The 13,893-nt window shown below is 32.2% G+C and overlaps 1 protein-coding gene across 7 annotated transcripts in view; it reads right to left on the bottom strand.

Moving 5' to 3' along the window:
- The window catches only part of nrm (neuromusculin), an 837,985-nt gene that overhangs the window by 525,782 nt on the left and 298,310 nt on the right, over nt 1-13,893 (bottom strand). The gene's annotated exons all lie outside the window — the stretch shown is intronic.

The raw sequence follows: 13,893 nt of genomic DNA, 5'->3' as shown, positions 1-13,893 counted from the left end.
AAAGGGCAACCCTACTCCTAATATTTACATTTAATTTTTTCTATAAGCCCAAGACCCCAAATCGGGAGGTAGGTTTATATGGGGACTATATCAAAACCTGGACCGATATAGCCCATCTTCGAACTTGACCTGCCTGCAGACAAAAGACGAGTTTGTGCAAAATTTCAGCGCGATTGCTTCATTATTGAAGACTGTAGCGTGATTACAACAGACAGACAGACAGACAGACAGACAGACAGACAGACGGACATCGTTATATCGTCTTAGAATTTCTCCCTGATCAAGAATATATATACTTTATATAGTCGGAAATCGATATTTCGATGCGTTACAAACGGAATGACAAACTTATTATACCCCCGTCACCATTCTATGGTGGTGGGTATAAAAATAAGCCTTTTGAACAAAAACCCAATGGCAGGTAAATGAAAGGACTTCCGAATTTACCTTCAGTCTTTGAATTCCGGCGACAAACATGGGATTACTTTATCAATGCAGAACAAATTTCTAATAACAGCTCTCAAACACAGTTCCGAACATGACAAAGTGAATAAAAGGGCAACCCTACTCCTAATATTTACATTTAATTTTTTAAATACTTTGTTTTTAGAATTTTTTTACACAAATCTCTCTTAGTTATAATTATGGTTGAGATGATCCTTTAGATGAAATTCCCCTTCCTTACAGTTGTAGCATTGGAATGCTTCTGTGGTTTGTATCTAATGGTCATGTTTTTTTTTTTTTGTTGGTTTTTTGTTTTCATGCAGTTGTTACTGCAGTAATTACGTGTGAAGCCTTCCAATTCTAATGTGAGTCGAGTTTTCAAACCAAGGCAAAGCAAAGAGTTATACAATTGACACAAAATGTTTCAAATTGAAGGAAAATGTGACACATTTTCCAGAAGATCTGCAAAAAAGTTTAATATTTTGTGTAGGAAAAAAAGGGAACTAAAACACTAAGTTAGTGACCTAGCATCAGAACCACGGTTGCCACAGTTGATAGAATTCTATAAAAATTGGTAGATTTTGTTCTATAGCAATAAAATTTTGACAACATTTTTTATAGAAATAAAATTTTGACAAAATTTTCTATAGAAATAAAATTTTGACCAAAATTTCCATAGAAATAACATTTTGAAAAAATTCACTATAAAATAAAATATAGACAAAAATTTTCTATAGAAATAAAATTTTGAGAAAATTTTCTATCGATATAAAATTTTGACAAAATTTTCTATAGAAATAAAATTTTGACCAAAATTTCCATAGAAATAACATTTTGAAAAAATTCTCTATAAAATAAAATATAGACAAAAATTTTCTATAGAAATAAAATTTTGAGAAAACTTTCTATCGATATAAAATTTTGACAAAATTTTCTATAGAAATAAAATTTTGACAAAATATTTTATAAAAATAAAATTTTGATCAAAATTTACATAGAAATAAAATTTCGACAAAAATTTCTGTAGAAAAAAAAATTTTTGAAAAAAAATCTATAAAATAAAATATAGATAAACATTTTCTATATAAATTTTTGAGAAAATTTTCTATGGAAATAAAACTTTGCCAAAGTTTTCTATAGATATACAATTTTGACAAAATTTTCTATAGAAATAAAATGTTAATCAAAATTTTCATAGAAATAAAATTTCGACAAAAATTTCTATAGAAATAAAATTTTGAAAAAAAAAACTATAAAATAAAATATAGACAAAAATTTTCTATAGAAATAACATTTTGAGAAAATTTTTTATAGAAATAAAATTTTGTGAAAAATTTCTATAAATATAAAATTTTGACAAAATATACTATAGAAATAGATTTTAAAAAATCTATAGAAATAAAATTTTGACAAAATTTTCTATAGAAATAGAATTTTCACAAAATTTTCTATACCAAAAAAAATTTTTTTGACGAAATTTTATATAGAAAAAAAAATTTGACAAAATTTTCTGTAGTAATAAAATTTTGACAAGGACAAAAAACGGCACAAAAAACCAACAATTCTAAAAAAGTGCCCTAACTGTTTGTCCAGGGAGCCACCGTGGTGCAATGGTTAGCATGCCCGCCTTGCATTCACAAGGTCGTTGGTTCGATTCCTGCTTCGACCGAACACCAAAAAGTTTTTCAGCGGTGGATTATCCCACCTCAGTAATGCTGGTGACATTTCTGAGGGTTTTAAAGCTTCTCTAAGTGGTTTCACTGCAATGTGGAACGCCGTTCGGACTCGGCTATAAAAAGGAGGTCCCTTGTCATTGAGCTTAACATGGAATCGGGCAGCACTCAGTGATAAGAGAGAAGTTCACCAATGTGGTATCACAATGGACTGAATAGTCTAAGTGAGCTTGATACATCGGGCTGCCATATATATAGTTCTGCCAAAGGAATTTTAAAATGTAACTGTGAAGGCTATGAATGGGACGTATGTTCGACATCAGCTCACATAAAACGAAAAATTTTGTATGAAAAATTTTCTATAGAAATAAATTTTGGCAAAATTTTCTATAGAAATAAAATTTGGCTAAAATTTTCTATAAAAATAAAATTTTGCTTAAATTTTCTATACAAAAACATTGTGACAAAATTTTCTATAGAAAAAATGTTGACAAAATTTACTATAGTAATAAAATTTTGACTAAGTTAATAATAAATAAATAAAATTTTAACAAAATTTTCTATAGAAATAAAATTTTTTGACAAAATTTTCTATAGAAATAAAATTTTGACTAAATTAATAAAAAATAAATAAAATTTTAACAAAATTTTCTATAGAAATAAAATTTTCATGAAAATATTCCATAGAAATAAAATGTTGATAACATTTTCTACAGAAATAAAAGTTTTGACAAAATTATCTAAGAAATACAATTTTGACAACATTTTCTATGGAAACAAAATGTTGACAACATTTTCTGTAGAAATAAAATTTTGACAAGATTTTCTATAGAAATAAAATTTTTTGACACAATTTTCTATAGAAATAACTTTTTTGACAAAATTTTCTATAGAAATTTTTTTTACAAAAATTTCTGTAGAAATAAAATTTTGACTAAATTAGTAATAAATAATTAAAATTTTAACAAAATTATCTATAGAAATAAAACTTTGATGAAAATATTCTATAGAAATAAAATGTTGATAATATTTTCTATAGAAATAAAAGTTTTGACAAAATTATCTAAGAAATACAATTTTGACAAAATTTTCTATGGAAACAAAACATTTTCTGTAGAAATAAAATTTTGACAAAATTTTCTACAGAAATTAAATTTTGACGAAATTTTCTATAGAAATAAGATGTAGACAAATTTGCCTATAGAAATAAACCTTTGACAAAATGTTCTATATAGAAATAAAATTTTGACTAAATTAATAAAAAATAAATAAAATTTTAACAAAATTTTCTATAGAAATAAAATTTTGATGAAAATATTCTATGGAAACAAAATGTTGACAACATTTTCTGTAGAAATAAAATTTTGACAAAATTTTCTATAGAAATAGAATTTTGACAAAATTTTCTATAGACATAAAATTTTGATAAAATTTTCTATAGAAATAAAATTTTGACAAATTTTCTATAGAAATAACTTTTTTGACAATATTTTCTACAGCAAAATTTTTGACAAAATTTTCTATAGAAATAAAATTTTGACCAAATTAATAATAAATAAAATGTTGATAATATTTTCTATAGAAATAAAAGTTTTGACAAAATTATCTAAGAAATACAATTTTGACACAATTATGTAAGAAATAAAATTTTGACAACATTTTTTGTAGAAATAAAATTTTGACAAAATATTCTATAGAAAGAGAATTTTGACAAAATTTTCTATGGACATAAAAGTTTGACAAAATTTTCTATAGAAATAAAATGTTGACAAATTTTCTAAAGAAATAAAATTTAGACAAAATTTTCCAAAGGGGAAAAAGTGACAAAATTTTCCATAGAAAAAAAGTTGACAAAATTTGTTTGGTTAGAAATAATTCTATAGAAATAAAATCTTAATAAAATGTTGAGAAATTTGTCTATGGAAATAAAGTTAAATTATTATAATGTTTGTTCTAGCTTCTTTGGAAGAAGATTAAGGGAAGATTTGTTTGCTATTGTTTTGGTAAAATTTTTTGCCAATTTTTGCAGATTTATTTTAGTTCGAGTGGCAACTGTGACAGAACCCTTTAAGAATTTTACGTGTCTCGTACAGTGAAAATAATGAAGTTTCATGATATGCTCGTCGTTATGACTTGTTGACCTCCATCACCGGCGGAGAGTACCCCCCACATAGAGACGAGTGTCTTGTTATGGCTTTTTAATTCATGATGGCCTACTCCTAGGCCCATGACAGGACTTCAAATGCTGGCGCTCTCTATGTGACCTAAATTTTGACATAGCCTTCGTTCCTTACAAAACTAAGCTAGCCAAAATATTTCTGATGATGTGGTTGGTATCCTTTTAGTTTGGATACTTTATATTCACAACGCATAATCACACGCCATGCCACACCATTCCTACTCGCTCTGGACCAATCTCAGGCCGTTGTTTGCGATGGTTAGCAACGTGTGGGATTTTTGGGTCTAAACGCTTGCAGGCAAATACGAATACGTTAATATTAACACAAATCTTGGCCAAGATAGGAGAGCAAATGAATGAAAAAATTTCATTTTGTGATTCCTCATACTCATTTACTTTGGTGCTAAGAGATGTCTGTCCTGGTATGTTATTCTCACCATAGTTGCATATTCTAGCAAATAAATTATGGCATTTCTATGGCAAATTTAATAATTCGATAAGGCGTCCAAGGAATATTGATTGAATGACAGATTTAATGGTGGACATTGAGAATGCGTAAATGTTCTGGTGATGAGGTTTGAATATGGCCTTAAGTTTTAAGAATTCTTTGATAAGATGTGATATCCCCGACCACCACATTGGAAACGGGCATGGAATGTAAATGCAGAAGGAAGGAATGTATAGAGGAGCATGATGTTATTGGCAAATTCAATCAGCATCATTTCCTGATTCAATTTAATTTTAACTTTAGTTCTAGATATAGTCTAGATTTTGTAATTTAGATTTTCACACCATTGTGGTGACAATGGGATAGTAAAAGTGATTTGTGACGACCGTCTACCTCAATTCTTGGAGGGTCCTTAATTTTTGTTTTTATTCACACAAAATATTTTTACAAAAAAATTTACCATTGTAATTGATAAGAATTTAGCTAATATATGTTTCAGAAACAAATTATCAACATGTCCTGGTCCATTATCTAATCTGGATCATGGAAAATGAACTAAGAGTTGGTTTTGTAATTTAAGCGATTCATTTTCCAATTACACCATAAAAAGCCGAAATCTATTGGCAGTACCTACACCCCCTTTAGAAGGAAAATCTTTGAAGGAAATCATCTATTACGTTAGGAAACAAAAAAAAAGAATACAAACGAACTAAATACAGAAATTGTTACAAATCACTGCTGGCACTCATCATAAAACTGTGTTAACTCTTCTCTTAATGATGTCTCTTTGAATTTTTATGGCATAACGGAAACCCAAGACTGCGATATACATTAAACAGCAAATGACACTTGACATGAATGTTGGATCTGGCTGTGTGTGTGTGTGTGTGAGTGTTTCATAATTTTTGAGTGTAACGATACCAAAGAAACATTTATGTCTACTTATGTCAACCTAGATAACCCCTTTGGCTTAAAAATGTCTCATGTGCCACATTAACCATCTCTCCTACCTCGGTCATTACACTCTCAGCCAATGGCCCCCATACAATAATCCATCCTTTTACCTCCTTTATTAGTAAATGAAGTTTAACTAAATGTTTTATAATTTATATGAAGCAAACACGCAAACACTTTAACTTTGGCAATCATAAGAAGCGGAAACCCAATGAAGAAACTTGAGCATTTCTTAAGAGAGTTTCAAATACGAGTGTTGGAGTAAGGGCCATTGTGGGAGATGGAGAGCAGAATCTTGGTCAGAAAATATATCATAAACTTTCTTAAGTAATTTGAAACTTGCTTAGTTATTTATTACACGTAGAGAAAAAATAAAAACAAATTTTAATTCAAAGGGAATGCGTTTTTCAGAGAGAATAACTGGGGAGACAAACAAGCGTAGACAATTGAATAGTCCTTGGTCTAAAATACAGAAAGTCCCATTAGTAATAAATCCATATGGCTTTGGATAACCGTAACCTGTATAAGCCGCGTAAAGCAACTTGGCAGATCATTTTGAATTTTGTAACTTCAGTATTGGCGATAACATCTTCATTCTTCTCAAGGAGCAGTCTTTTTATACCCTCCACCATAGGATGGGGGGTATATTAACTTTGTCATTCCGTTTGTAACACATCGAAATATTGTTCTAAGACCCCATAAAGTATATATATTCTGGGTCGTGGTGAAATTCGGAGTCGATCTGAGCATGTCCGTCCGTCCGTCCGTCTGTTGAAATCACGCTAACTTCCGAACGAAACAAGCTATCGACTTGAAACTTGGCACAAGTAGTTGTTATTGATGTAGGTCGGATGGTGGTGGTCGGATGGATGACCATATCGGTCCACTTTTACGTATAGCCCCCATATAAACGGACCCCCAAATTTGGCTTGCGAGGCCTCTAAGAGATGCAAATTTCATCCGATCCGGCTGAAATTTAGTACATGGTGTTAGTATATGGTCTCTAACAACCATGCAAAACAGGGTCCACATCGGTCCATAATTATATATAGCCCCCATATAAACCGATCCCCCGAAATGGTTTGCAGAGCCTCTAAGAGAAACCTTTTTCATCCGATCCAGCTGAAATTTGGTACATGGTGTTAGTATATGGTCTCTAACAACTATGCAAAAATTGGTCCACATCGGTCAATAATTATATATAGCCCCCATATAAACCGATCCCCGATTTGGCTTGCAGAGCCTCTAAGAGAAGCCAATTTCATCCGATCCGGCTGAAATTTGGTACATGGCGTTAGTATATGATCTCTAACAACCATGCAAAAAGTGGTCCACATCGGTCCATAATTATATATAGCCCCCATATAAACCGATCCCCCGATTTGGCTTGCGGAGCCTCTAAGAAAAGCAAATTTCATCCGATCCGGCTGAAATTTGGTACATTGTGTTAGTATATGGTCTCTAACAACCATGCAAAAATTGGTCCATATCGGTCCATAATTATATATAGCCCTCATATAAACCTATCACCAGATTTGACCTCCGGAGCCTCTTGGAAGACCAAAATTTATCTGATTCAGTTGAAATTTGGTACGTGATGTTAATATATGGCCTCAAACACCCATGCAAAAATTGGTCGATATCGGTCCATAATTATATATAGGCCCCATATAAACCGATCCCCAGATTTGACCTCCGGAGCACCTTGGAAGATCAAAATTATTCCCATTCGGTTGAAATTTGGTACGTGATGTTAGTATAGGGTCCAACCACCATGCAGGAATTGGTTCCTATCAGTCCATAATAATATATAGCTCCCATATAAACCGATCCCCAGATTCGACCTCCGGTGCCTTTTGGAGAAGCAAAATTCTTCCGATCTTGTTGAAATTTGGTACGTGGCGGTAGTATATGATATTTAACAACCATGTGAGTTGAAATTTGTGGATGACAGTATTTCGTAGAAGTTTCTACGCAATCCATGGTGGAGGGTACATAAGATTTGGCCTGGCCGAACTTACGGCCGTATATACTTGTTGTATATTATAGAATAGAAATACAATTTTGTCAAAATTTTATTTCTATAAAAAATTTTGAAAAAATTTTATTCCTATAGAAAATTTTGTCAAAAATTTATTTTTATAGAAAATTTATTCAAAATTTTATTTCTATAGTAAATTTTGTCAAAATTTTATTTCTATAGAAACTTTTGTCAAACTTTTATTGCTATAGAAAATTTTGCCAAAATTTTATTTCTATAGAAAATTTTGTCAAAATTTTATTTCTATAGCAAGGTTTGTGAAAATTTTATTTCTATAGCAAGTTTTGTCAAAAATTTATTTCTATAGAAAATTTTGTCAAAATTTTATTTCTATAGAAAATTTTGTCAAAATTTTATTTCTATGGAAAATTGTGTCAAAATTGTATTTCTACAGAAAATTTTGTCAAAATTTTATTTCTATAGAAAATTTTGTCAAAATTTTAGTCTACAAAAACATCAAAAATTCTACCAATCTACCAAGCAGTAAAAAATCTGCCATTTTTTTAGAATTCTACCAACTGTGGCAACCGTGATTAACATACTAGCACTATTTGTGCTGTGCTCAGCAACTTTAAAGATTCGACAAAAGTCGAATTAAATTGTGAATGAATTTCCTGCGAATTTTTTTTACAACTTTTGATGTGAATTTATTTTGGCAAGCAAGCTCCACCAGTGTTTATCAATGGTACGAAGGCGGTGCACAAAGCACTTTCTTTTTTTTTTCAGAAAATTTGAACATGTTGCAATCGTACCACTGCAGAAAGTCTTCCAAGAAATCAGAAAACCAAGCGGTGAAACCGGATCACTCTTTACCAAGACAATGAGGGCTAGCACACATCGCCGCAAACATCAGCATTTTTGAGCACTTAAACATCGATCTGATGGATCATCCGCCATATAGTCCTGATTTGGCTGAGAATGGCTTCTTTTTATACCCATACGTAAAAATGAAATAAAATGAGAGGTCAACGTTTTTCGACACCCGAAGAAGAGGTTCAGAATACATGTTTTGGGGATACCTCAATCAGAGTGGCAAAAGTGCTTCGATGTACGAATGCACATCGTTACATGCCCCTTGTCCTTTATAAGATTTTAGTGAAAAGCTTTTTTCTCAGTATATGTACTTTATTACAAATTCTTTGAAAATGTAACTCCAACAATTTTGTTTTTTTTTTTGTTTTATTTTTTCTGGGTGTAGTTTATATTTACCTAGACAGCATAGCCATTACCTTTTGCCATCTGGGCCATTCACAAGTCCCTGACTGACCATTAGGATCAAACGGGAATAGCATAGCTGTGAAAAGCTACTTAAATGTGGCCAAAATATAATTAATTGCTGCTACAATATTTAGTTTTAGGGCTTGCTGTTACTGGCACAATGAAATGCTTGCTCTTCACTCGCACTCTCTACAATTACTTCAAGGTGTCTTCCTCTCTCTGTGTCGGTATTTCTTTCACAAACTCCCTGGTGTTTTGTAATTTATCCATAATTTCCAAAAGAGAAGTTGCATGGCATAGTTGCTTGTTGGCTATTATAGTTCGTTTTTATTTCCTCTTTTGTTAACAATATATCATTTGTTGCTCAACATTCAACCAGGTCTAAGGGAGAAAAGTTTTTGCCTTAGCTTAAAGGGAATGCGTTGAAGGAGAGTGGAGATACAGTGGAGATAAATTAAAAATGGGATTCACATCATGTATAGAGAATGAGTTCGACTAAAATGAGTCTCTCTCTCTCTCTCTTAACATGTGTCTCTCAAATTTTGAGATCAGTCTTTATGAGAGTTTATCTAATATGGAGAGTTATGGATCAAGTTTTTTGTGGGCAATTTTTGACGCTTGAATAAGATCATATACGGGATTTCAATAAGATGGGATAAAGTAACGCCATCCACTATGTATTAGAGCAAAGTTTTGTATATAAATGTTATGGTAGATTAGATTAATGAGAATGCCAGGAGACTCATAAGTCAAATCTCGGTATCGGGTTATATGGGGTCTATATATACTTGCCAACAAATAAGAATCGAATCGAATTCTTAAAGGTCAAATACTTATGGAAAATTTTCTTTATGAATTTTAGAGCAATTTCCCTCCACTGTGCCCATAAAGAAGCTTCAAATGTATAGTGTATAGGGCGGAGGGGGAATAAAGAGTTGTTGTTTAGAAATAAATGTTTAGTGCGTGTTTTGTCGTGTTAAAAGTATTATTTTCGAGTAGTGAGGTGTGTTCGAGTATTTATTTAAGTCATTTGGTAATAAACTGTTTTTTCATGTCAGACATAATTACCACAAACCAGCTCACAAGACCTCGCCCCCTCCCCACCTCACAAGCATGCCCCAAGATTATCAAACGCAAACATTCAAACTCTATGCGATATATACTGATGTCGTAGGTATATACGTAAGCAGTGGTGATAAATGAAAGTGAAACTGAATTTGACAATGGGAATATGCCAGGGTACCATTAAGTTCTCTTTCATTTTATGATAAAAAGAATGGTGTGAGAAGAGAGAGAGAGAGAGTTACAACACTTAAAGGTTTTTCGCCTGAATTCCCATAAAATAGGTATTGCCACTATTCTTTATGTCAGTTTTGATAATTGTGACTAATGAAGATATAAATGTCACTCAATAGTCCTAAATGGAATGGAATGGTATGTGAATAATAAAATTAATTGAAGTAGAAATAGATATATTTTTGCAATATACTCTGTGCCACTAATGATATTTTCAATCATTACTTCAATTCATATCGTTGTGTTCACTTAGAACTCACACAAAGATTTCTGGTGGTAATACAAACAAAAATTTTCATGGAAGCCCTTTTGTTCTTACCAAAAGAAAATTCTATAGAATTCAGCTGATTTTACTACCATTCTATGAACATGACTATACAACTATACAATATATTAAAAGAGACATATACTTCAAAACCTTATGTTGTAGTACTTTCCCTGAATTAAGAAAATTTAATTGAACACCAAAAAAAAAAAGTTGACCTAATGAAAGATTATGCGACCTTAAATTTTAGGACACGTAATATTAAGGACAAATTTCTTTAAATAAAGAAATAAATAAAAAAATTGGAAGTTGTTCTAAACACACAACTTTAAAAATACTTCCAAAAATATCCTCTTTATTTTAACTACACAGAAAGTTTCTTTCAATTCAATTTTTATACCCACCACCATAGAATGGTGACGGGGTATAATAAGTTTGTCATTCCGTTTGTAACGCATCGAAATATCGATTTCCGACTATATAAAGTATATATATTCTTGATCAGGGAGAAATTCTAAGACGATATAAGCATGTCCGTCTGTCCGTCTGTCTGTCTGGCTGTCTGTTGTAATCACGCTACAGCATTCAATAATGGAGCTATCGTCCTGAAATTTGGCACAGAATCGTCTTTTGTCTGCGCGCAGGTCAAGTTCGAAGATGGGCTATATCGGGCCATGTTTTGGTATAGCCCCCATATAAACCGACCTCCCGATTTGGGGTCTTTCGCTTATAGAAACCGTAGTTTTCATCCAATTTGCGCGAAATTGAAAATCTAGAGATATTTTGGGACCTTGAAGAGGTGTGCCAAAAATGGTGAGTGTCGGTCCATGTTTTGGTATAGCCCCCATATAAACCGACCTCCCGATTTGGGGTCTTTCGCTTATAGAAACCGTAGTTTTTATCCAATTTGCGCGAAATTGAAAATCTAGAGGTATTTTGGGACCTTGAAGAGGTGTGCCAAAAATGGTGAGTGTCGGTCCATGGTTTGGTATAGCCCCCATATAAACCGACCTCCCGATTTGGGGTCTTTCGCTTATAGAAACCGTAGTTTTCATCCAATTTGCGCGAAATTGAAAATCTAGAGATATTTTGGGACCTTGAAGAGGTGTGCCAAAAATGGTGAGTGTCGGTCCATGTTTTGGTATAGCCCCCATATAAACCGACCTCCCGATTTGGGGCCTTTCACTTATAGAAACCGTAGTTTTCATCCAATTTGCGCGAAATTGAAAATCTAGAGGTATTTTGGAACCTTGAAGAGGTGTACCAAAAATGGTGAGTGTCAGTGCATGTTTTGGTATAGCCCCCATATAGACCGATCTCCCGACTTTACTTCTTGGGCTTATAGAATCCGTAGTTTTTATCCAATTTGCCTGAAATTGGAAATCTAGGTGTATTTTCGGGCTATAAAGAGGTGTGCCGAAAACGGTGAATATCGGTCCATATTTTAGTATAGCCCCCATAAGAACGATCTCCCGATTTAACTCCTTGGGTTTCTAGAAACTGTAGTTTTTATCCGATTTGCTTGAAATTGTAAATATTATGGTATTTTAGGCTCACCAAAACGTGTATCGGATTAAGTTTTTATCGGTACTTTTGGTAATGCCTCCATATAGACCGACTTCACTTCTTGAGGGTATAGAAGGCGCCCTGTTCATGAAAATTGCTCAACTCAATGTAAAATTTCCAGATTTTACTTCTAGGGTGAAAATCTACAGATTTAAGATTTCAAATCAAGACGTTATTTTATAATTTTCTTGCACACTTACAAGAGATGTTAATGATTCCTCTAAAACTCAAACAAAAATGGTTCTTATAAATCCAGAATCTGATATAGTCCTCATAGGTGAAATTTTTAAATTTATCTTCGGGAAGTGTCCTCAAGCCCTCCTGAAATTTCAAAGGAAACTCTAATATTTGGTTCATGGTGGTGGGTATTTAAGATTCGGCCCGGCCGAACTTACTGCTGTATATACTTGTTTATAACTCACTTTTTCATTTTTTGATTGGTAATATAATTTTTTTTTGTATCAAATATAATAAAAACTAAGAAAGAATTAATAAAATGATACAAATTATTAGAATTTTTTTAAAAACAAAAAAAAATATGCAAAATCCATTCTAGAAAAATTTTGAAAACGTTTCAGGAAATCGTTAAAATACATTACAAATCATAATAAATTATAAAAATATTTATTTGGCAAAATATCACAAAAAAAATTTTAATTCACAACCAAATAACTGAATTTTTCACACCTTAATAAGTGATGCAAATTCAGTGCAACGGCCATTGAAATTTTAATAAAAAGAAATTTTAAATTTTATAGTCTTTGCTTAAAAACAATCATTAATTTTCGGACACGAATGCTGTCAATTTTCGTCCCTCCTTAAAGTCATATGTCTTTCAAGTAAGGAAAATGTTCTTTAAAATAAGAAACCGATTTTTGATTGAAAGAAATCGTCTTTAAATGTACTGAAAGAAAAATTTAATTTTTAGATAAAATTTAAATTTAGATAAAAATGCTTCAAATATAGATTAAGACTTATTTAGAGGATTTAGCTTCTTTGGTTTAAAATGATTTTTGGAATTAAGAAAACACGTACCAAAATTTCAACTGGATCGGATAAAATTTGCCCCTCCTAGAGGCTCTGGAAGTCAAATCTGGGGATGGGTTTATATGGGGGCTATATATAATTATGGGCCGATATAGACCAATTTTTGCACAATTGTTAAAGGCCATAGACTAACACCACGTACGAAATTTCAACTGGATCGGATAAATTTTGATCCTCCTAGAGGCTCTGGAAGTCAAATCGTGGGGACGGTTTATACGGGGGCTATATATAATTATGGACCGATATGGACAAATTTTTGCACGATTGTTAGATGCCGTAAATAAACACCACGTATAAAATTTCAACTGGATCGGATAAAATTTGCCCCTCCAATAGGTTCCGGAAGTCAAATCTGGGGATCGGTTTATATGGGGGCTATGTATAATTATGGACAGATATGGACCAATTTTTGCACAATTGTTAAAGGCCATAGACTAACACCACGTACGAAATTTCAACTGGATCGGATAAAATTTGCCCCTCCAATAGGTTCCGGAAGTCAAATGTGGGGATCGGTTTATATGGGGGCTATATATAATTATGGACCGATATGGACCAATTTTTGCACAATTGTTAAAGGCCATAGACTAACACCACGTACGAAATTTCAACTGGATCGGGTAAAATTTGCCTAGCGGCTCCGGAAGTCAAATGTGGGGACCTGTTTATATAGGGGCTATATATAATTATGGACCGATATGGACCTGTTTTTGCACGACGGTTAGAGTTAGGAGCCAGAGAATTACACCACGTGCCAAATTT

Source organism: Haematobia irritans, chromosome 4 (genome assembly GCF_050003625.1).
Source record: "Haematobia irritans isolate KBUSLIRL chromosome 4, ASM5000362v1, whole genome shotgun sequence".
Lineage (NCBI taxonomy): Eukaryota > Metazoa > Arthropoda > Insecta > Diptera > Muscidae > Haematobia > Haematobia irritans.
The sequence above is the reverse complement of the archived record's forward strand: the minus strand, read 5'-3'. Positions and strand labels throughout refer to the sequence as shown.